Below are 24,646 nucleotides of genomic sequence, written 5' to 3' on the forward strand. Positions count from 1 at the left end.
TACTCTGCTACTGAAGACATCTTTTTCTGAGATTGTGGATGATGAAAAGTCCTCCACCAGATTTTGAAGGGTAAAGTTTTTCAATTTACTTTCAATCAACAGATTCCATAAAGGTCTGTGGCCCAAATATCTTTCTCCAGATTTGGTTTGATAAAATTTATGCCACTGCCTAGAGTGGAAGAAGGAAAGGGAACTATAGGAAGCACTAACTCTTTCAATGTTTATTGTCTATACATCTGGGGGGTGCACAGTGATGGTCCCCTTCCTGTCATGGGGATCCAGAGCTGGAAGTAAGTCACGGAGTCAACGATACTTGCTTTCTTTTCCTTGTTTCACAAACCCATTCATGCATAAGGAAAGTTGTTGTGAGGAAATACTGTCCTGCCAAGGGTGGGACTTTACTGTCCTCCCACAACAAAACTCATGAATCATAACTTGACTCACAGTTGTGCATTTCTTCAGATATATCCATACTAATGCTGCAAGAGGTTGCCTGAATCACATCTAGTTAAGGATTGAATGAAGGAGTCCTTAGGATTTGGTCTACCAAGAGTATTTTTCTTGAGCTTTTGTTCTGAGAAGACAGAGCAGGGCTCATGCCCTTCAGATCCTCTTTATCCTCCCACTGTGGTACTTATAAATCTTGTGATTTTGTTTTGTCCAAAAATAGACCTGTCGAATGAAAGGCAGCCTTGGGATCATTTATCAATGTAACAGTGGGAATACTGGGCTGAACAGTAGTTTTGTGCTGTTACCAAGTGAAACCACCATGAGCAGTTACCTAATTGGAATAATATGGCACATGTTCCCATAATTGCTCTCCTTTGATAACTTTACTTAGGTCATGTTTTCTCAGTTAATTATCATTAGAAAAATATCTAATGAAGGTAACAAGGACTAAGGGTTGCAAAAAAAAAATGGGTATAGGCTGCAGTGTGATTTATTTTCAGACACAAATATTTTCTTTACATTAATGGTAATAGAAATGATATAACTTGGCATCAACTGCAAATGTAATCAACAGCTATAGTTCCCAGGTATTTATTATGACTGAAGGTCAGAGTGGAAAAGGGGTTATTAATGAAATTTAAGCCAAACTGTCTCAATTATGCTGCTGCAGGGCAGAGCCCTGACCTCGTCATCCTCTGCATATACCCAGATCTCCAGACACAGACAAGAAATGAGATCCTGAAGCTTCAGGTAGATCCTCCCATCCACTCAAGCCTTGCTTCCACTTGAGAACAAAATGAATGAAATGGGTATTACTCCATGCTTAGAACAAAAGTGAAGGCAGCATGGCAACTAATAAATTACATCATACTTCTGGGGCAGATGTGAGAGAATATTAGTGTTCTGGACATCTTGCTACAGAAAAATAGAACCATAAACTTTTCATCCTTTCATACTCTGTTCTGTTGAAAAGTTTCAATCTTCTGACAAGGAGATTTCTCAGTAAGTATTTCTACTGTTTTTCTTGAGTGAAAACCTGTAGTTTAATCTACGTGGTCTTTCAAAGTGTATCTTAACCTAAAAGATATGCTGATAAACTTATTAGTATGAATTAGGCTGGTATCTGTCTCACCTTATCTCAGGTGCCTAATAGTTAGAGTTCTAAATCTGACCTGGTGACGTCAGACTCACTTTATAGTCAGAAGAAAAAATAGGCATTCCCAGATTGCAATCCATCTTACTTGAGCTAAATACACAAGACAGGTTAGATGAATTGTGGCCTGGATTTGCTTCCACTGAGTATAACAGGAAGCCAGGGTAACTAGCAGAGGTTTAAATGTTGAACTTTCAGATGTCTACATTAAGGTAGATGAATTGCACCCTGAAGTTATGCACACTAATAGATTAAATAGTAGAAGGGAACATGCCCTGCCACTTTGTTGCCTATAATGCAAACAAATTCAGGTGGTACTTGGCTGGCTTTGACCCAGGTGAATTGTTGCTGTCCAAACCAGTTCTTGAGTGTCGTGGGCCAGAAACTTGTTAACAGGCAGTTTGGATGTGGCTGCTCAGTGTCTGAAAGCACAAGGATAAAAAGAATGCATGCTTTTCTATGTTGGTTATCTGTAGTGTGAGCACATTTAATTTCTAGTATGGACATAGTCTTAGTAGCTACAGGAAACAATTCATATCAAACCCATTTTAAAGCTACAGAAGTCAAATCACACTTTCCTACAGATTCCAGTGGAAGCAGTCTCTAGAAAGATATACAAACAGAAATCCTTTCCTCCAACCTCCAAGGGCCTCCAGAAACCAACAGCAATCTCTTTTCAGGAAGTATGAAACACTAATCAGATAGAAAAAACAAAGATGTGAGCAATAGTGTGACAACATCAGCCAAAACATGTTTTAAGGCTATGATTCTGTTCCCACTGACTTCAAAGCTACAGGATCAGTCCTTAAAAGTTTCTGAGAAACAATGAATAAGAGACCATGGTTACTTTTCACTGGAAATTCTGAAACAACCAGTTCACTTCAGGGGAAAAAAACCCAAAATAACAAAAACCCCACCACCACCACCAAAAATAAAAAACAACACAAACCCCAAGGAAAAAAAACAACCAAACAAAAAAACACCACCACAAAAAAAAAAAAAAACAACAACAACAAACCGGCGGTCTGCACTGAATTTTTTTTTTTTTACTATGGTCATGAACACTTTCAAAGAAGCCTGACTCAGGACAGCTAATGTAGGATCAAGCCAAGCTACTAAAACATCTTTCCTTTCCTTAGACATTTGGGGCCTGTACTCTCATTGTGTATTTTGTCACTGAGAAATAAACCAGCTGTATTCTTGAAATCCATGTTTCTCTTTTCTTCTGAGGTCAATTCACTTTTATACATTGTGTTTGGCTCTGGTAATATGTGTGAGGGAACCTGTCTTTGATTAATAACATTTTGCCTTTTTTTTTTTCTTTAAACTTGCTTATTGGCATGGTGGTTTTCATTAACCAAGCCAATAACTAGAATCAATTATGCTAACTAAATTAAGCAGAGTGTAAAACTGTGGAAAGATAATGATAAGACCAAAAGCCCATCACACACAAAATAATTCGTAAGCCATAACTAAAAGTAACCTATACTACCACCACTTTTGCTTCTAAAATTATATGAAAAGCCGATACACAATTCTGTGTTGCAACTCTACTCATAGAATCCTAGAATAATTTAGCAGAAGGGATCTTTAGATGCTTCTAGTACAACCTCCTGATAAAAGCAGGATTAGCTGTGGGGTCAGAACAGGTCTTTGTCCAGTCAGGTCTTAACAACTTCCACAGAGAGAGATTGCACTTCTTGTCTTGGCAGCCCGGTCCACTGCTTCACTGTCTTCATGGGGAACAGGTATGGCATTATATCCTGTCTAAGGTGCTCTTGTGTCAGTTTACATTTGTTGTTCATCCTCCCACCGTGTGCTACTGTGAAGAGCACGGCTTCATCATCTCTAAATGCTCTCTATTGAGAGTATCGGCCAGTTCCCCTGGTTTGGTGATCTGTATACTTAATCAGACTGCACTCCAACATTTTTTCTGAGTCACCAGTAAAAATGTTAAACAGGACAGGCACCATGACAGATCTCTGCAGTACTTCACTAATTACCAGCTTCCAGACAAAATATGACATGTTAACTACTATCCTCTAAGCTCAACCATTGAATCAGATTTTACCCATCTAGTTATTCATCAGTCCAGAGAATAGCATCCTAGCTTGAATGTTAGAGAGTGCTAAAAGTCCAGCTAAATTCCAGGTAAATGACATCCACTGATCTCACCTCATCCATAAATCTAGTTACTTTTCACAGAAGACAATCAGATTGTCACACATGATTTATTCTCAGTAAACCTGCGCTGATTGTTTCCAATCACCTTCTTCTCCTTTACATGCCCAGAAATGGTTTTCAAGAGGACATGCTTGATAACTTTCCTAGGGACCAAAATGAGTCTCACTAATTTTTAATTACTTGGATCATCCTTTTGGGCTCTTTTTCTAAAAAAAGATATGAACATTTACTTTCCTCTAGTCTTTGGAGTCCTCCCCTTATCTCCATGACCTCTCAGAGGTGGTAGAGAATAGACTTGCTATGACATTGGCTGGCATTCTCAGGCACATCCTATGGGGTCCCAAGAACTCACATGGGTTGAGTTCTCTCACACAGTCCCTGACTTGATCCTCATCCACTGCTCATATCTCTCCGAGCACTTTCTGTAATTACAGAAGCCTGGGAGATATTTCTGGTGAAGACTGAAGCAAAGAAGGTATTGAGTACCTCAGCCTTAACTGTGTCTGCTGTCACTAAGCCGCCTGCCCCATTCAGCAGCAGTTCTGTATTTGATTTGTTCAGCCTTGAACAAGAAGTTCTTGTTGATTTTTTATGTCCCTTGCAAGGCTCAACTCTAAATGAGCTTTGGTTTACCTGACACCAGCACCACATTCCTGGGCAACACTTTAAAATTTTTCCTTTGTGGGATATCCCTGCATCCATGTTGCCAATCCAGAGGAAGTCAGGAAGATTAATGTTTCCCATTAGAACCAGGGTTTGTGATCTAGAGACTTGATTTACTTAGAAATTATGGAATTTCACAAAACAAGCTCTGATTGAAAGCTTTTGCCAATAGATTTCATTTCTGAAGCCACAACTTCAACATGGATATTTAACTATGGTGCTAATAACTGAAAATTAGTTACTTGACATTTTTTGATGGAGCTAAAACCGCAACAGGTGCAGGAATTTTTAAAGATAATTCTGAATCATTTTTACTACAGATGACTCAGGAATATTTTGTATTTTATTGATGGTCCATAAAACTGTTCTTAAATGTTGACAGTTTTGGTTGAAACAAACGATAGAATTTTTTTCAGATCCATTGAGAAGGACCAGACTGCATTACTTACTATCACAGAGGATAGTACCCTCTGACATGGTTTTGTTTCATTTAAGTCAACGTGACTCTTCAAAAAGTAACATATAACTCAATATGAGTAAAGTTGTCAATATAGTTTAGAACAAGACATCTATTTCTCTTTCTTTCAGTAGAAACAAGAAAATTATAACAGACGTAAGTGGAACAAGGTTTGCAGAGAAATCCAGCTCAGCAGCACGATGGTCCTTTTCTCCGGACACCAGCACAAATACTCTGAATTTAATCAACATTTGAATCATGACATACTTTTTAGAAACATGACAACATTTTATCTTATCTGAATCCAGATAGGTTTTTGAAGGTCTGTCTAGAAATTGGAAATTATTTGGAGCAAATTGTTTAGGTTTCTGAAAAAATGTCCTTTTCCTGCTTGCCAGAAACAGATAATAATATGACATTTTAAATTTCTTCAAATGAACTTATGGTTTTTTTTGTTTTATTTTTTTCATTTGTTTTGTAAATGAAAGGGGAAATCTCACAAGAGAAATATGATTACAGCCTCTCTGCAAATTCAGGCTAGTATCATTGTACTTGTTATAACTGGGACATATCTGGATGCTTTTACTATAATCAGAGTAGCAAGAGACTTACTTATAAAAAAAATCATGAAAGCTTTAAAGTGCCATTTAAATGTTGCGTGCTCCCCAGTGTTATCCGTTTTCTAAGCTTCCAGCATTAAATTCCCTGGTTATCTTGTTACTTTTACGTATGCTTATAGGCATGCACAGATGGGTTTAAGTCCTAATAAACACTTAATTGATGTGCATGCTATTTGGAGATTTATAGTTCAAGTATTCTCTTGCACAAAAGAAGATTCCCTCCCCCCCCCCCCCCTTCCTTTTACCAGTTAGTCCTATTATTCCCTGCAGGATTTTAAATTTCTAGCACTTTCTTTGACAATGCCACAGTGCTGTACAGGAATATTACCCAGAAGCCAGTATAGATCCAACCATTTTGCTTCTTAAATAAGATTTATTTGCGTGGACACAAGTTATGCTGTGTCATGACTGAAAACCAAACCAGGGTTTCTGGCAGTTCTTATTCACTAGTATGGACGTAGTTACCTTCTTTGCACAAGCAAATATTCATTTATTCCTTGAGAGATGCAATTGACTTAACTGCCACATCTCATAGTAATGTATAGCTAATAACAGGGCAATATTTTAGGAGGCAAGTGACCTGAATCCAGAGTTTTATACAAAATTCAAGTGTCAAAGCAAGAAAAGAAAAATTTCCTCCCCACATAGATTCTTACCTGGTTGGTACAGTGCTGGAAGGAAGCAAATATACATTCAATCTGCCCAGGCAAAATTAAATGTGGACACCATTCTTTGTCAACTAGGTGAAATCTAGCACTACTACTCTCGAAATTTTGTGAGACAGAGCTTGCTAAACTGTCAGAGCCTAAGACTTGTGACTTTCAGATGACAGTCCTGACCTTTTCTCCCACTTACCGACCTAGATAGCCTCCTGTCCAGGAGGCTGAATTTTATGTCTGCTGTTCTTATGTATTTAACACTCCCATTTTGTTGTGTAAGAGAGTCCCGCCCAGCACAGGGTTGTGCTCTCTACAAAGGATTATGAGTAGTATGACACATAGGTAGTAGCAGGAAAGTATTCCAAAGAATAACTATAGCACCCAGAGGGATGGTAGAACAAGAGAAATAATCAGGACAGGAAAGTTAAGAAGTGCTTTAGTAAGATACTCTTTCTGTTCAAGTCAGTCTTTGTGAACCCTTCCAGCTTCCTTTGTGAATCTGATAATTCAAACAGGAAAATCTAAACTTTGAACAAGCTCATAAAAATCAGTATAGAGATTGAGAGATCTGCCTTTCTCTTTTCTTACCTAGTCTTTCATTTCTTAACCCTTTGGCCAAACTAGACTCATCTACATTCTGGAAAACCCTGTCTCCAGTCCTTTTCTACTGTTCGTAAAAGGAGAGCTCATAGAGATACTATTTTCTGCCTCATCCACTTGCTATTGAGTCACTGGACAGGCCAAATTCCTGATCCAGAGGGAGACAACATGACATTCCAAAACAGTCATTCCCCACCAATATGTCAACAAAAATCACTTTTGGCTTATAGTGTATAAAAAATACAATTAAGCACATTATGTCAGCCCATCTCTGCTCAGAAAACCAGTATAGCAATATGCTTAAATGATTCTTTTCTAAAAAGAGACTTTTAGGTATTTTTTTTTCCGGTGGGTTTTAAAAATAATTTCAGTCTAATTGTAAAGTACTGTTGCTATGTCAAGGAACTGCATCTGAAGTGAACCCCTTTATATATATTTTTAGAAAATATATAGTTACTTTCTTAAGTCAGCAAGGCACTTTCTTGTTTTCATACTTTCTAAATCTGTTTGTAAGTACATTAACAATACAGTCCACATGAGCACTAGAAAAATATCTCACTTGTTTGCAGCACTTAGCATTAACACCAAGGTGAAGGACGTACAAAAGTGTGACACCATAGTTCTAAATATGATGTCAAAATTGGTTATTGCATCTAGTTTTCATGCACTAAAGGGAGCCTGTCGGGTCAAATTAGGTCCCAAATTGTGTTTTGATAAAGAAAAGTCTTTAAAATTCCTAAAAATGAAACATTTTCATGATTATTTGTTCAACATTCCAATGGGAACTTTTTTTTTCTTCCTTTTTTTTTAAACAAGTGTTGACCTACAGTATTCACAGTGCAGACATTACACTGTTGGGCTGATTACTGCTGGCCCATGAGAACCTAAAAGCTCTGAACTCGGTTTAAACAGGTTGTAAAGCTTCACATGAGAAGACTGGTTTTGCTGTCAGAGTTAAGAAAAAAGGATAAATAAACAATATAAAAGATAAGGCAAGGATATTCTCACATGTAAGAGAGAAATGAAAAGCGATTTGTTAAAGCCTGTTTAGGGAATGATGGGCTTGTTATTTTGTTTTGGAAATGGGAAGTGATCAGTACTGAAGACTATTCAATCCAATAAAGAAAACACAAACACTCTGTTTATGTTACTATAATAATCTGCTTAAATATAGTAATAATAATTTTTTTTGTTGTTTACCTAGAGAACAAATCTAAAGGAAATGACCTCTGGGTTATAATAGATTTCAAACTAAACAGAAGTCAATATATTACAGTTGCAAAATGTAAAAAATCGCACATGCAAACAAGTTGTGAAATCGTCATATGTGGAGGTTTTTAGTAAGCATTTAATAACATTTATTCTGCTTTATTCCTGAGGATGGTATTCTTTGCCCTTCGAAAAGAAAGGCAGCAAGATCACAGTCATTATCCTTTGTCTTGCTTTAGAAAAACAGAATAAAGGAAAAGCAATTATTTTATAAAACCAAACTTATTTTCATTTTAACAAATGGAGGCATCTACTGCTTTGCATTACACTGGTAGCAAAGCAGCTAATATGGTTACTCTGGCAGTAAACCAGAATGAAAAGAGTAGACTGTACTTCAGAAGTCTGAAGAAAAATGTACTGATACCTTGATTGCATTTAATGAGAGACAAGGAGGAACTAATTCTCTTTTATTAACCTTTTAATGCTGTCTTTGAATTCTCAGATAGTTGGGCTGCATGGGCTTGCATCAGCTTGACTTTAAGTCCCCATATTAACAATTAAAGACAACCCCCCCTTAAACAGCTCTGGAAATTATTCAGGGATCCAGGAGCTATTTGTTTGTTTTTGGTGACACAAACCATTATTTTTACTTACAGCATATCTAGTGGTTCCAATCAGTCCAAATGGAGGGAAATGACTGCCAAAAATACATTTAAACTGAGTTCCCAAATTATTTAGTGAAAGGATCGTTTATGATTTTTCCCCTACTTCCTTGTGTAGGACAGTGCATAGCTTCTCTTCTCCAGGAGCAGACTAGAAAAGAGTAACTCTGCTTTTGAGTTCCCATCTCTCCAGAGAAGCAGTGATTTACCCCATATTAACCTCTCAATTCTCCCATGTCCCACTGCATGAGTTGCTCCTTAGCATCTAGTTGTGTGGCTGTGACACACATATTTTCAGGTTGTAGGACACAGGCAAGTGTTGCACTTAGGAAAGGAATATTCTCAGATAAGTACAGTGGAATTGAGAATTAGGAATTTGAATGCCTAAATTTAAGTTAGGGAGCTTCATCTTACCTTGAATTAGACACCTATACTTGATCAGGGCTTTACCATGGAGTACTGTGCTGAACTAGACTGATTTTACCAGAGACTCTTACCAAAGTGTTATAAAAAGCTGCGGCTTCTGTTCTCCAGAGCAGAGACAGAACACCTGACCCAAACTAGCCAAAGGGCTATTCCATACCACAGCACGTCATGGCTAGTATTGGCACTGGGGGGAGTTACACGGAAGGGACTGATTGCTGCTCCGGTCTGTCTGGGTATCGGTCAGTGGGTGGAGAGTAATCATGCAACACTTCTGTTTTCTGAGCTTTCATTTCTTTCCTTGTTCTTTCTTATTATTATCAGTATTGTTCTTATTGGTATTCTTTCTATTATCACAATTTTTTACTTTATTTTAGTTATTAAATTGCTCTTATCTCAACCTGTGGGGTTTACATTTTTTTGATTCTCCTCTCCATCCCACCTTGGGGAGGGAGGGAAGGGGGCATTGGGCAAAGGGCTGCATGGTGCTGAGTCACTGGCTGAATCTAAACTATGACACCTGCCCTCCCTTTAATCCTCACTCATAGGTTTTCAGTCATCTACTCACCTATCCCCAGGCAGAGCTCTGTGCACTCCAGCTGGTCACTGGCATAGATGACTACACCTCCTTTTCATGTCCCCTATCTGTCTTTCCTGAAAAGCTTGTAACCTTCCATTCCAACACTCCAGTCATAGGATCCATCCCACATCTCCCTGATGCCAGTAAGACTGTAGCCCTTCAGTCATATATAGACCTCTAATTCCTTTTGTTTATTTCCCATGCTAGGTGCATTTGCATAGAGGCATTTAAGTTGGGTCCCTGATGAAGCCGACTTACTGGCTGGAATTGCTGGAATCCCTTTGTGCTGCTCTTCAGGTGCTCTTCTGTTGACCTGCAATCCCTCTCCAAATCATTAAATGCTCACTCTCTTTGTTTCTCCTCTACCCATTTTTCCAGTAAATTTCTGGAAGAGCTCTGTGGGATTTCTGGAGGCGCTCCATGAGATTTCTAGAAGACTAGGAATACTGACCTTTGAAGTCAGCATTTAAATGGAACTGATTTTGCCATTTCAGCCTCTCAGAATAAAAGAATACAGATGGATACAGATGGAATCCAAAGTATGAAAGGTGCATGTTCAAAACTTCTTGGGATCACTTACAAATAGCAGCAGCATTTTAGCCATGCTGATGTATTTAAAGCAAGATCTATATGCAAGTGTAAAGCTTTAAAAACTTCTTGATTAATAGAAGTCACCACCTCTAACAGAAACTTCGATGTCTGATAGACACTTGTTACTTCCATGAATGACAGGATGCCTCTCCAGATGGTAAGCTTCTACTACAGACCTATGTTGACTTGATTTTAAGAAGCTTTTACACGTGTAATTAAATCAGAACTTCAAAAGGAGAAATCCTCTGTAAACATAATCTTTCATATATTTAATTTAGACTCATATATGTATTAACTTTGCAGCAATCTCTGAGATATAAAACCTTTAGTTTCACATAGGCCACAGCAACCATAATTTGGGGAAAAATAAAAGAGTTGCTGATATTTGCAAAGTGTTTTGCTTTATATTTATTTGTTTGTTTAATTTGGTTAGTGGCAATATGGCACATTTGCTGCAGCTCCCTGCCCTGGATATCTGCTGCAGCTCCCTGCCCTGGGTATCTGTAATCTGAAGGGTTTACATTCTCACAAAACATTCTGTAAATGGCAATTTGTCATCAACTGAGGAAGATTAAAGTCAGATCGGTTACAGGACAGTCTGCTGCTTACATTTATTCTATCTACATCAACACTTCTTCCTACCTTAGTGAAATCACAGCCTAGTACATGAGTAATTTGTGTATCTGTAACAAGTTTACCTGATATTAAGAGCTGATTGAATGCAAGCCACAGGTTGGAGCCTTTTGTCTCAATATTTGCACTTTTCTTGTTGTCACGCATCACCCATTGATTTCAGGAGCACAAACATTTCTTGATGGTGAGAGTTAATCTCTCTTTCATGCTTGTTTACACACTTTGTTCAGTCCAAGAAGCCAGTTGCACTTTTCACCTCGGTCTACAAGTAGTCATGCAAACAAATGTCCCAAACCTGGGCAACACCCTTTTGTGTCCACCCCTTTTTGTTTAACTCATGCTTCTGCTCACTATTCTGTAGTTATATATTCATTTTAGAGCTAAGACCCAGAGATCAAAGGGTCTGAAGCTGCACTGTGAAAACACTAATGAGCAAAGGGCTGAATTGACCTTTGTTCAAATCCTTTAGTTTCAGAACTGTATCTGCTGATATGCTAATCTTGTGTGTGCATATATGTGTGTATATCTGTGTATGTACATGTACAAATATATTGAATGCTGATCATAGTATAGTACAGCATAGTATAGTACAGCATAATGTAGTAAATAGACATTAGACAACTCTATAAAGAAAAAGATGCAGAAAAATATTACTTACCATGAAGAAAAATTAAGCACATGCTTAATTTAAATCAAGATTTCTTCAATACGACAGGGATTGCATGTTTTCTTCTAATAGTTAAGATTACAAGGTTAGCTTAAAGAAGCAACTCTGTTTTAATGTATCCATTAACTGAACTTCTCAAATATCTATTCTTTTTTCCTCTTGTGGTGCTTCAAAGTTAATATATACTTTGTCCCATATTGTGCACATAAGAAATATCCCTGGAAGGGCAGAGCTACTGTGAAAACCATGATAGACGGTAGTAAAACCCGAATGACTGTGGATGACTTTTATGGAGTCATAAGCACTCTGGCCCCGGTTCAGCAAAGCACTTAAGTGAGAGCACAAGTCTATTTAAGTTATTATCCGCAGAACAATTGGTAACAATATAATCTCACAAAGTAAAACTCTTTTTCTTCAACTGAGTCACTATTCTGCTTTCTTGCGCTTTATCCTTTGATGAACAGTATGGAAGGAAAATTAGCTACAATGTATAATCCTAATACTGTTTAACTCCAAATACATATGCAGCTAAATTTTCAAATAATCCACTTATTCCAAGAAACAGTAATGTTACATTTTAAGACTGTTTCTTAAAGACTAATGAATATAGTACACTTGTAAGCAACAATGTTGGTTCACACCAGAGGTCTTTTGTTCATAGCTATGTTTCTCTGTTACTACAGAAGAATGAGCCCATGATGTTGCACCAACATGGAATCAAAGTGAACATTGTTTTTTACCAAGCTACTCCAGTTATGCTGACATTGGCTCTCAGGTAGACTTTGGGGTTACAGCTCTTTATATCCCACCCTTCCAGGGCCCACCACAACTCTCTGTGTGCTCCATCTGGTACCACATCATTTCTCAATGTATCTAAATACGAGACTAATTCACAATAATATCTACCCATACTTCATAAAAAAAAAAAAAGAGGCAGAGGGGCAAGAAAAGTTGTACCACAACCCAATTCCAGTAAAGACTATTTTCTATGTGCTCTTAGCAAATCACATAGGACAAGGTGATCTTAACTACTGACCCAGGGACTCACACTCATTAGCTCCTCTGATGAAAGATGGTCCTTTTAGGCTTGGCTTCTCAGCCAGCATACTTCACCGCCCTGACAAGTCCCTCCATCTCACCAGCATGTGGCTGAGGGCTTTAATATTTTATTATTTTTTTTTAATGATCTCATAAGCCCAGCATTAAAAAAGTTCACAGGATCCAGGAGCACAGAATGAACTATTGGTAATAGTTGTCAATACGTTGTTAATGTTAATACATGCATGTGTGTGTTTGTATGACATAAAATTTGGAAATTTTGCATATAAAGCTTCTTCTCCCAAGGCACAAAATCAGCAGGTGACATGTAGTCCACATACATGTTTTATTTCCAGAGAGAATAAAACTATATTAACATTCCCCCAACAATTTTCCCCTCCCCTCATACACCATCATAGAATTACCATGATTCAGTAACCATCAGTTGTACAGAAAGTATTTAAAACAGTAACCACATGAGTCTCTCCTTAGAAAAAAGGGTTTTTATCAAGGACTGTGCTTCAGTGCTGAGTTTAAGACTCTACAAAAGTCAGACAATATGAAGAGACTTTAAAGGGTCTCTTAAGCTACCACAGGTGGAAGGATGTGAGTTTGAGGGAAATGAACAATTACATAATATGCAAACTGCTAAAAAGCAGTTATGCTTGCATAACCTATTCTCTGTGAGGTGGTTCTCCATCACACAGCCCGTACTTGGAAGATCACCCCAATGTGTCCATAGCTTTTCAGCCTTTCTCATAATTTCAAACCTAATGATACCAGTAGAAATGCAGACACATACTGATGACTGAATCTTTGACAGTGGTAATACTTGTGGTTTCCTCCCAAGTCAAATCCATTCCCACTAGACTAATTTATACTTATATGCTTTTGTCTTCTTGCATAATGAATCCATTGTGTGTCCAAAAATAACATGTCTGCCTGGGCTGGCCTTGGCGGGCTGGCATGTCTGAGCAAACACTGGACATAGCTACTTACAGAGCTGGCAAAAGAGTTGGTGGATTGGGTTACACACACTTTTGATGTTGCCATCAAATTGGAATGATGTTATCTTGAACTCTGGTGTGCCTTGCTGCTAGACAGATTTGGCTTGTCTAGCAAACTTAGTATCGGTGCTCAGCCTCCAATACCAAAAAACAAACCCCCAGTCTGGCCAGGTGTGAGAAAGCCTGAGAAGGAATGGGAAGAAAGGGAAAGATGTGGTTGTCTTCTTGGGCTTTTTCCCATTTGTCAGTGAATGACGGACATTTTCTAAGGAGCCAAATCTGATATTTAGTCCTCACTAGCTAGACATGGGATTTCTGGCAGTATGGAGAAGGCTTCCTTTCAGGTGCATTTTCTTGCTAGTGTAATAGCATGGAGACACTTACAAATGAGAGAGCATTGGGTTGCACCTCTGCCACACAGCTTTTGCAGAGACATCTGGCACTGGAACATGCTCACAACTGTGTTGCATTTCAGGTTGCTCCATGTCATGAGGCACTGAGGTGTTAGTTTTCCTGGTGGCTTCAAAGGGTGTACTGAAAGGCTCTATGACACCTGGGGCTTGTTAGGATTTTCCTTTGGGCATTCCAGAACGTTTCAGTGGTACTTTGGCATGTGCTCCAAGGCCAAGACTAGTGTGTCTACAACAGCAATTTAGTTCAGGTCAGGAACATGCTTCTGAAGTTAATCATCCAGTTAACCCCTCCAGCTGCTTCTTGGATTGCATCACGGAGTGGTCTTGTATAACAGGAAATCAATACTTTTGGGATCAGCATAAACCAAAGGGTGGTCTTTGGCATTGCATCTAACATGCAGCAAGTGATAACGGGCTGAATTTTACAGGACAAAACCAGAGCTAGCTCAAAAACAAGCTCCTGAAATGTATATAATGGGGTTATTGCATCCTCAACACTAACAGCTTAGTAGATAAGCTCCCATCAAACCTTGCTAATGTAAACTTAGGTTGTGAGGACAGTTGGGAAATTGAACTTCAAGGTGCTGCTGGAGGCATTTTGTAATGTATTGTATTTCAGAAGACAGTCCAAGAAATCATCATTTGAGTCTCCCCACATATAGAGAAAGGCTTCTTTATGCCATCATTAAAAATAAATATTGTTGCAATTATCACACTTTTTATGGTGGTTGTTACTACAGCAGCACAGTACTTCAGTAAGAAATCAGTGATCCCATTGTGCTAGGCAATGCACATGCACTGAGTAACAAGATTTAATCCTTGTAACTTTTAGTCTGAATGTAAAACCTTTGTTGATCTATGCCCTGAAGCATGAGTTTATATTGTTTCCATACTTTATTTATATCAGTGATATTTGTGCTCTGCTATTGTGATGCATTGTTCAGAGGCCTTTCAGAGCATGTACTTTATATTATGGCTTATTCATAATGCTCCTCTTTGAGTGATAACTTGTTTGAGTGCTAACATGGCAAAGCATGATCTGTCAATCTTGAGACAGCTTTTGACGGCATGTCTAATTAAAAAAAAAGTAGTGAATGTGAAGCATGAATTCACATCTTCCATGTTGTACCAGAGGCTGAAGGCCAAGAACCATCAAAGCAAATAGGTGTAAATTTATATAAAACTATTCATGCTGTGATGTCTTTTTGAGATGATAAATAATTATGAGATGTTACTTTAAACAAACAAAATATCCGTGTCACTCACAAGTTCCAAACCCACTGAGTTCTGCATGATTACTGTCACAGATTTTGGAATCCAGGCTAACTTTCTTGATCTTTCAACAACGTATATGTAGGGAGTCTCATAAATTCTGAGCCTTTCCGAAGCCTTGCTATGTTCTAGTGATTACTATCCAAAACCCACCTACTAAGTGATGACAGAACCAGGCTTCAAGTTCCTAGCAGGTATTTAGGTCTTTTGATTTCTACTATGCGTTTGTATAGCTGACTTTGCCATTTTACTCATTAATTTGGCTGTAACTTTGGTGATCTCTCTGCATATTATCACCTAAAAAATTGGTGAAGGAGGAAGACCTGAGAGATACTGAGGTCTTTTGCATGGAACCAATTGTGTGGGACCCAGGAGAATACTTCTAAAATATACTGACTTTAGACAAGTTCCTTGACTACATTATCTCCTTTACTTGTTCTACCCTCTTTCTCTCATTCTCTCTGTTCCTTTTTGATTTTTATCTGTTACCACTTTCCACACTGTCAGCAGTGCTTAGAATTTGCTGTTGATATTAGTTTTGTAAAAAACATATATACTTTTGTCTTCTTGAACTTGTGACCAGTATTTGATGCTGGGTTGTAGCCCTTGGAGTTAGAGGACCCCTCTTTTCATAACCGGGCTGAAGATCCCTCCCGTAGAGTTTGGAAAATAATGTGACTATACTAATAAATGTTCGGCTTTTTAAAAAAAAAAAAGAAAACTTGAAATGCAAAGTATGGTAACATTATGGTGTAATGAGAATGCTCTTGTTAAATAATAACTAGCAGCATTGAACTGAATGAGTCCTTATTGTAGGTAAAATTTTAGGCATTGTGAGTTAAATCATTAAAACTAAGCCCAGAAAAAGCAAGAGAAGATTTTGATATATGCCCCAAACTACCTCATCTATTATTAAAAGTATGAGGATACAGATGAGACAATAGAAATGCCTTTTACTATTAGTATGTTTCACTTATGTTATTCCATGCTTAATATTTTTCAGTGACATTGTTGCAGTTTGCTTTGGGAACTTTTAGACATGCTTGACCTATAATGTGCACACTATAAAATTAATTTAATATTTTACTGCATCTGCCTTTGAACATGGGTCCTTTTCATTTTTTATGGTTAAGTGAAATGCAGAATGTTAAATTCCAGAGTTGGCAGCCCTGTGCTCTAGTAGTTACTCATTTCTACACCACAGATTTTGTTTCAAAGGCATCATTCCTGAGCTGGATTGTATCAATTTTTCTGGGTGCTGTTCTACAAACTACCCCTGAAACACAGTCTTATTCCTGCTGATTTCCTCAGAGTACCAGGATCTGTAACTGAATGCATGAAAAAATAATTTTGAGAATTATAAAGAAATTATATATATATATACATATATATACACAGATGCATATGAAATCTTCAATTGTTCTTCTAAATGCATGGACTTGCAATGTTTCTCACATAAAAAAAATCTCCAAGACTTTTGTTTATTGTAATCCTGCAAAATTGTCCTGGAATTTTACCTGTTGCTGAAGATAGAAAGAAGATCTTATATTGACAACAGGGGAAAAAATATCTAAACTTATTCTAGATTTTAAAAATATTCTGTCTTGTTTATCATTTCAGGTTGTAGTGGAGATAGAAGTTTACAGTAACCTGTGAGTAAAGTCTGCCCTCAAAAATCTAAAATAAACATTTTTATAAGGAATTAGCCAATAGGCATCACATTTAGTCATGTATCTTTGATTCCTGTACCATTAATAGGTAAAGTGAAGATTCCTCTTAAACAACTTTCCCAGAGTGGAAACCCCAACTAAGTTACATGAAAGAAACAAAACCAGTCAATAAAAACCATTTAAATCCATATTTATTTTCTGTGGTAGAATGGAAAGTTACATGGGCTTCTAACTGACTGTAGAACTTTTATTAGTGCAGAGTTTCATTCTAGTGAATTAATTCTAACGAATCTTTTCCCAGTGATTTTACCTAGCCATAATTAACTTACCTATTTGAAACACGGAGGGGAAATTGAATAAGTGGCAAGAAGTCTTCAACATGCTAAGTAATAGATGCTGATGTCAAAGATTACATCATGCAATATAATAATTGTAAATGTTGTCTGGCATAATGCAAGTAAATCATGGAGTGCAAGATGCCAAATATGTTGAAATTAACTTTGAGTGAGATCATCACACTAAAATTCAAACATTTTCGTCTGAACACCACCCACGCACAATGTCTTTTTGGAAACAACTAATTATGTCAAATGCTTGAGATTACAAATCATCTCAATTATCTCTAATTACAGCTAAACTGATCTCTGGTGAGTGGTTTTACTTCTCTCAAGTGTCCTTTGCATGGAAACTAGAGTAAAGAAGGAGACAGAGTAGCACTCAGATCTTTTTTACAATGGAGTCAGGGCACATCTGAGGCATGCACAGGCTTTTTTCTTGGATAACCTAATTTGGGCAGAAAGTTAGATGTCTATCAAAGGTTGAAATGATTTTCATCCTAGGAGTTATCTATTTCTTTTTTTGGCTATGATGACTAGACTAGATTTAGACAGAAAAATCTTAGATGTCTACGGTAAAATAAGAACAGCTTTATAGATTTGTCTCTTATAAAAAATAAATCAGACTATGGTACAACTAAACAACCTTACCAAGATGGAGAGAAGCTTAAAGAAAGAAAGGCCTGCTGGGCCTTCAGTCCTGCCTTCTAAAATGCTACACAATGGACTGCAGTTTCAGTTTTGACCTTGAAAAATGAGTGTGTTTTAGAGTTCTTTTACTCTCTCTAGATTTTAAAGGAAGCCTGTTAATGCAACATTGTGCAGAGAGAATTCAGTGCTAGTCTCTCACATGTTGCAAAGGCAAATAGCTGCTGTCCTGCAGTAAATATTTTGTGGGTTTTTTTTTTGAGAGGTGTTTATATGTTTCTGATGTTACTGTTTAGCTGGTAAATATTTCAGTTGCTGCTATCTGGGGTTTGTTTTTTTTTTCTTCTTCTTTCTAATTCCTAGTGAAATGGCTTTCTTAAGTATTCTAAACCCTTCAGCTCACACTGAAGGAATAGCTCCTCTTCAGCTGAGCTCTATTTACTTAAACCAGAAGTATTTTTAAAAATAAATTTAGCAGAGTAGTCTCTGACATTCTGCAAGAGAGATATTTTATTTTATAGATGCTCTCATCTACACTGAACTTTTGAAACAGCAGCTTTTTTCCTGTAGCAAATAAAACTGAAATCCTCAGTTGTTCCAAGACAGAGAAATGGCGTCTCCTTTGTTTCCTTCTCCTGCCCTTGAATGCCCATTTCTAGTAGCAAATTTTTCAGAATGAAGAAAAATTATTGTCATTTTAGAACACGTGTTTATCTTTGTGCCTGTTCATTGTAAAGCAACACTGTTTATCTTAGCTGTATTGTGCTTTCAGAGAAGAACAACAGCTAGACATTTCAGAGATTGGTATAATGCTGATAAATTGCTACAGACTGAGAAAAAGCTGCAGTTGAGCCATCATTTCTGTTTCACTCCACAAGAAGTCCGCATAGAAACCACTCTGGCACTAGGAAAAAATTCATGGCAAACAGTAAGAAAACTTCACATTTCCACCTCATTCAAGGTGGAATTCTTCTGGTTTCTCTTCCAATGTCCTTTGCTCACAGCATAACACTAATTTTCATGCACTTTAAATAATAGCGGTGTGAAGCAGACATCTGTTTTAAAAGTACCAGTGTTGTATTCTGCCACCAAACTACCTGCATACATATCAGGTTATATTAGACTAAAGTAAAAAGTAGATGGCTAATACATGTCATGCTGACAGATCTTTAGAAGAAATCCTTAAATTTTTGAAAGGAAAAAAATTCTGCTTCTAATAACCTGGTCCGCCCACACTAAACCATTTTGGCTGTTTGGTATGCTTCTATTACTGCAAACCTGAGGATGCACCATAGTATTCTAGTGTAAATTGCATTTTTCTTATTCACTTTTCCTTGTTATATCAATAGAGCAAGGTACAGAACCTAGAACAGAATCTACTTCAACTTGCATATATTATTTTTCTAGATTCTAAAAGATCTCCACTTCTATAGTAGACAGTGTGGTTTAATCAGAGACAAACATAAAAATGGCTAGTCCTAGTGGCCCTCCTCTGCACTTGTTCCAACAGCTCCATGTCCTTCTTATGTTGAGGACACCAGAACTGTACACAATACTCCAAGTGAGGTCCCACAAGAGCAGAGTAGAGGGGCAGGATCACCTCCTTCAACCTGCTGGTCACGTTCCTTTTGATACAGCCCAGGATACAGTTGGCTTTCTGGGCTGCAAGTGCACACTGAAGCCAGCTCATGTTCATTTTCTCATCAACCAACACCCCCAAGTCCTTCTCCACAGGGCTGCTCTGAATCTCTTCTCTGCCCAACCTGTAGCTGTGCCTGGGATTGCTCCGACCCAGGTGTAGGACCTTGCACTTGGCATGGTTAAACTTCATGAGGTTAGCATCAGCCCACCTCACAAGTGTGTCAAGGTCCCTCTGGATGGCATTCCTTCCCTCCAGCTTATCAACCAAACCACACAGCTTGGTGTCATCGGCAAACTTGCTGAGGGCACACTCAATCCCACTGTCCATGTCACCAACAAAGATGTTGAACAAGACCCCAGCATCGACCCCTGAGGGACACCACTCGTTACTGGTCTCCAGGTGGACACTGAGCCATTGACCACAACTCTTTGTGTGCGGCCATCCAGCCAGTTCTTTATCCACCGAGTGGTCCATCCATCAAATTGATGTCTCTCCAATTTAGAGACAAGGATGTTGTGTGGGACAGTGTCGAACGCTTTGCACAAGTCCAGATACATCAACTGCTCTACCCCAGTCCATCAAGTTCCTTCCTTTCAGGGAGGACCCATAAATTTTTAAGCATAATCACTAAATATTTTATAGAAAGATATCTATGTGCTTGTTATGTTAGTAAATCATGTTATTTCTCTCATAGTTTTACCAATTTCTCTCTATAATGCTAAATCCTTCAGTTTATTCACATTAATCTATATCTATATCCTGGGGCAACCCAGGACAATCTACTTCACAATGAAAGCCCCCCGTGCCCCCCAAAAAAAATTTAAAAAAATAAAAATCCCACATAGTCCAAGAACAGTTACACTAATTAAAAGAAAATGAGGCAATGCCCTGGGAGAAATATCCTTCTTGACCTTGTAACAAGTGTGTATATGAAATGACATTGGAATTATGGGTTTGACATAAATTGTTCAAGCTATATAGGCCTTTATCCCAAAAGACATGCATAACTCTGGGGCCTACATGTGCTAGTGCACGTGAAGAACTGGCTTTTGCTGTAATTACACAGCAATATAAGCATCACAGTCTGTCTGGATAGGAATCAGCTGAGTAGGAAGGATGAATCCCATACAGCAGGGAGTCAAGAGACCTGGACTTCATTCTCAGCACTGTTTATGCCTAAATGTGACACCACATACCACCTTTCTGATGCCCTTATTTCTTCTTTAGCTGCTGTCTGTTTTGCCTTTGGTGATGGCAAACTGTGTGATGATGGCATCCTCCCATTGATGTAAGATCATTATGAAAATCTAGGGATATAATCATAGAATTACAGAATTATAAAATGGTATGTGTTGGAAGGGACCTTAAAGGTCATCCATTCCAGCCCCCCCCAGCAATAGCCATGGACACCTGACATTGGACCAGATTTCTCAAAGCCTTATCCAACCTGGCCTTGAACACTGCCAGGGTTGGGGCATCTACAATTTCTCTGGGCAACCTGTTCCAGTGACTCACCACCCTCACAGGGAAGAATTTCTTCCTAGTATCTAACCTAAACCTACTCTCTTTCAGTTTAAAGCGATTACTTCTTGTCCTATCCCTACATGCCCCTGTAAAAAGTCCCTCTCCAGCTCTCTTGTCATCCCTTTTAGGTACTGGAGGGCTGCTCTTAGGTCTCCCTGGAGCATTCTCTTCTCCAGATTGAACAACCCCAACACTCTCTGCCTGTTTTTTTAGGAGAGATGCTCCAACACTTCTATTTTACATATCTAAAAAAGAGTACAAGTAGTCACAGTGACACCTTAAGCAACAAAAATGCCTTTTCTGCAGTTGGTTTCTTTGTATATCCACTAGCATGAGAAGCCAAGGCTCCAGGGCACAAGTGTATAAATATTGTGAGGGAAATTGTGTCATCATTCCCTTCTCCACAATAACAATGTGTAAGTCCAGGGCCAGTTCTTTGCCAGGCATTTGTCTGGGGTTTTCCAGTAGCAGCAGCTAGGCCTAAGGCTTGTTCTTTGGCAGACTGTTCTGATGATCTTTGGCACTACCCTATTACTGGTTTGGTTGGCTTCTGTGCAACAGAAATAAGCTTAGAGTTAGGCAACTGCTGAGGATACGGTTTGTCTTCATTTCTTTCTAACATTTTTTCTAGTTTGAACATAAAATGCAACACTAAATTGAAGTTGGATTTATAACATGGGTCTTGCATTGCAAGAAATAAAGTTGTACAGTAAAAAAAACCCAGTTACTATCCTTAATAAAACTATGTTTTTTATGATTTCAGTTGAAGTGGTTATTGCAAATAAACACACAAAACACTGATTACTAGTGACACAGTTTGAAATTGCAGGATTATAAGATCACAGAATAATTCAGAACAGAATGGACCTTGGAAGGCTCAGAGGTACCCTCCTCATCAGGGTCTACTATGAGGTCAGATTATGTTGCTCATGTCTTTTTCCAGTTGAGTCTTGGAAACCTCCAAGGATGGAGCAGCACAACTTCTCCTCTAAGTACATCCAAGCTGAACCCCTTTTATTTCAACTTGTCCCTCTTGTCTCTCACTCTCTCACCAAGCACTGCAGTGAGCAATCCACCTTCTTGCTCCTTTCTTGAGGCACTGACTAGCAGCTATTGAAGCTTCCCAAAACTGCCCCTTACCCAGGCTGAACAGGTCCACCTCCTTCCTCCACACCTCACAGGGCAAGTGCTTCAGGGATGGTACCTACTGTGGAGCTCCTGGCCTGCAGCCAGCTGGTGGCCCTGGCTGCTGCCATGGCACACCGTTTCTGAGATTTCCCCTCTCTGGCTTCCCAGGCATTTCTGCAGAGCTCCCCAGCCACAGGCATTGTGCTTTTAATTACACCACTTATCCAAAACCAGAGAAACGTCAAAATTCAGCAACCTCATATGATTAGGTCAGGTATAAAATGCTTGTGGTTCTGTAGAGCAAGCATCTTAGATTTTCATATGCATGTATTTTTGTAATGTCATTCATGACTCATTTCTTCATTTTTTTCTGTTTTAACTCCCACCTCTGTTCCTGTGGTCCAAGGCAAGGCTCTGCAAACTGGCTTAGCCTTTCTCACAAATGCAAATGGCATAATTTAGTCCGTGTTTCTTGTTCTTACTCTTTATATTGATTAAGAGGATGAGGTTAACATACAACATTGTTTCAGGGCTAGAGAAAGGGCCAGGAGTTATTCAGATTGCTAAAATTGTCTGATCTGACGCTTTAATTTCAGTTTTATTAAAGACATATCAAATTACAAGTAGTGACATAGTTCTTTACCTGTCAGGGGCATTCAGTGGATGCATCCATCTAATCCTGATTGTGAAGTCAGGAATTATGTTATCTTCCTTCCTTTTCAGTCTTCCGTTATGTAATGACGCTTTGTGAGACAAATCCAAGGCATATAGTAGGCAAGGCTCTAAATGATTCCAAGGAGTTTACAGTGTTCCTGCTCCCACTTAACCTGCAGCTTGGGGTCTTTCAACATGGAAAGGGAAAAGCTTTAGTTGCTCAGTGCCTCAATGTAGTCCCTACTACTCACAATTCACTCACAGATGTTGCATTCCACTGATACTTTAACTATTTTAATCCCCCTTCTTACAGAAGAAGAAATTAAGCCATGGAAGAGCAGCTTTGCCTATAGGGAAAAAAATTACAAAACTACATGGAATTCCCAGCTGAATGCTGCTACACTGAAGAAAGAGAGGAGATTTTTTTTTTTTTTGGTGCTATTTTCCCTTTTTCTTTTTAATGTTTATCTGTACCATCAAGAAAATCTTCTGAAACATGGTTTAAAGCTGACAGACAAAAACAATGCTCGCTGCCTAACAGCAGCAGTATTGCCTTTGTAAAATATATCTAATAAAACTGAGATCTACTACTGTTTAAAAACGAGCAGGTCAAAGAATTTGACCTGTGATGAATTCTACTTAAAGTGTCTGCAGTTCAAATGACTTCAAGCCAAAGTGTTTAACAATCGTTTTTCTGCATGTGTGGATATCTGTATTTTCCATGAATAAACAGAAAATATGTACATGTTTGGTCACATAGAAACAGATATACAGACTCATGCATGCACAACCACATTAAAATAAGAAATAAAATATGGCATAGGCATTTCTTTACATGAAAAATCTGAAGGCTTTTATAAAAACATTCTCTTTCAAAACATTTTATTTGCATTTATATGTGAGGGACAAATACAAGACAGGAATTCCTTTGAAAAATTATTTGTTTTGTTTTGTTTAGCATGGAAAATTTACCAAAGAGATCTCATTTAAAATAACGTAATTCATCTGCCCACGATTGCAGGAGACTGGTGTCAGGACAATTTTCTTCAGCTGATAACCCTTTCACCTTTAAATTGTATTTTTTACTTCAGGCTGTCACGTCTTCTAAAAGTGATTGCCTTTAACCTAATACAAGATCAATTTTAAACTCTTAGGAAAAAAAAAAAAAAAGAACTCACACTTTGTTCTATGCTGTATGTAATTTTCCAGATAGAAAGGTGTTTATAGTCCACATAATCAAAACTGAAAGCTCCTTAAGAAAGTGTAATAATTTATATTCATCTTGATAAGAAGAATGTATTTTTCTTGCTGGTCAAAACTGAATCCCTCTCAAGTCCCTTAGCCCCAGTTACAAATTCCATTAGTTGTCATAACTGTCAAAGTCAAGTTAGCTCTCCTGATCAGAATTCTGACAACCTTTTGATACAAATATATCAACACTACATACCAAGTTCAGGCAAATGTCTCAAACCAGCTCTCTGTGTGTGCCAGTATTGGATATAGATGTTTCAAAGATTTTGCATCTGGGAAATTTCTTTGAGAGACAACAGCAAAAGCTTTTTTTTCATCTTACACCTAATATATGTTTATAGATGTAGTTTGTGGAATATGACCACTGATACTGAATTTGTGCATAAGGTGGTTCATAAGATTTAGGACCAGACTGCTGAATGTTCACTTGCTTTGTGATGCTTCTAGTGTTAAGAAACCAGTCCTCTACTGCTTATAACATACTTAACATTGCTATGGAATATACAAGTATAT

The sequence above is a fragment of the Pezoporus occidentalis genome, unplaced genomic scaffold (genome assembly GCF_034315485.1).
Source record: "Pezoporus occidentalis ecotype Australia unplaced genomic scaffold, CSIRO_AGI_Poc_V1 ctg96, whole genome shotgun sequence".
Classification (NCBI taxonomy): Eukaryota; Metazoa; Chordata; class Aves; order Psittaciformes; family Psittacidae; genus Pezoporus; species Pezoporus occidentalis.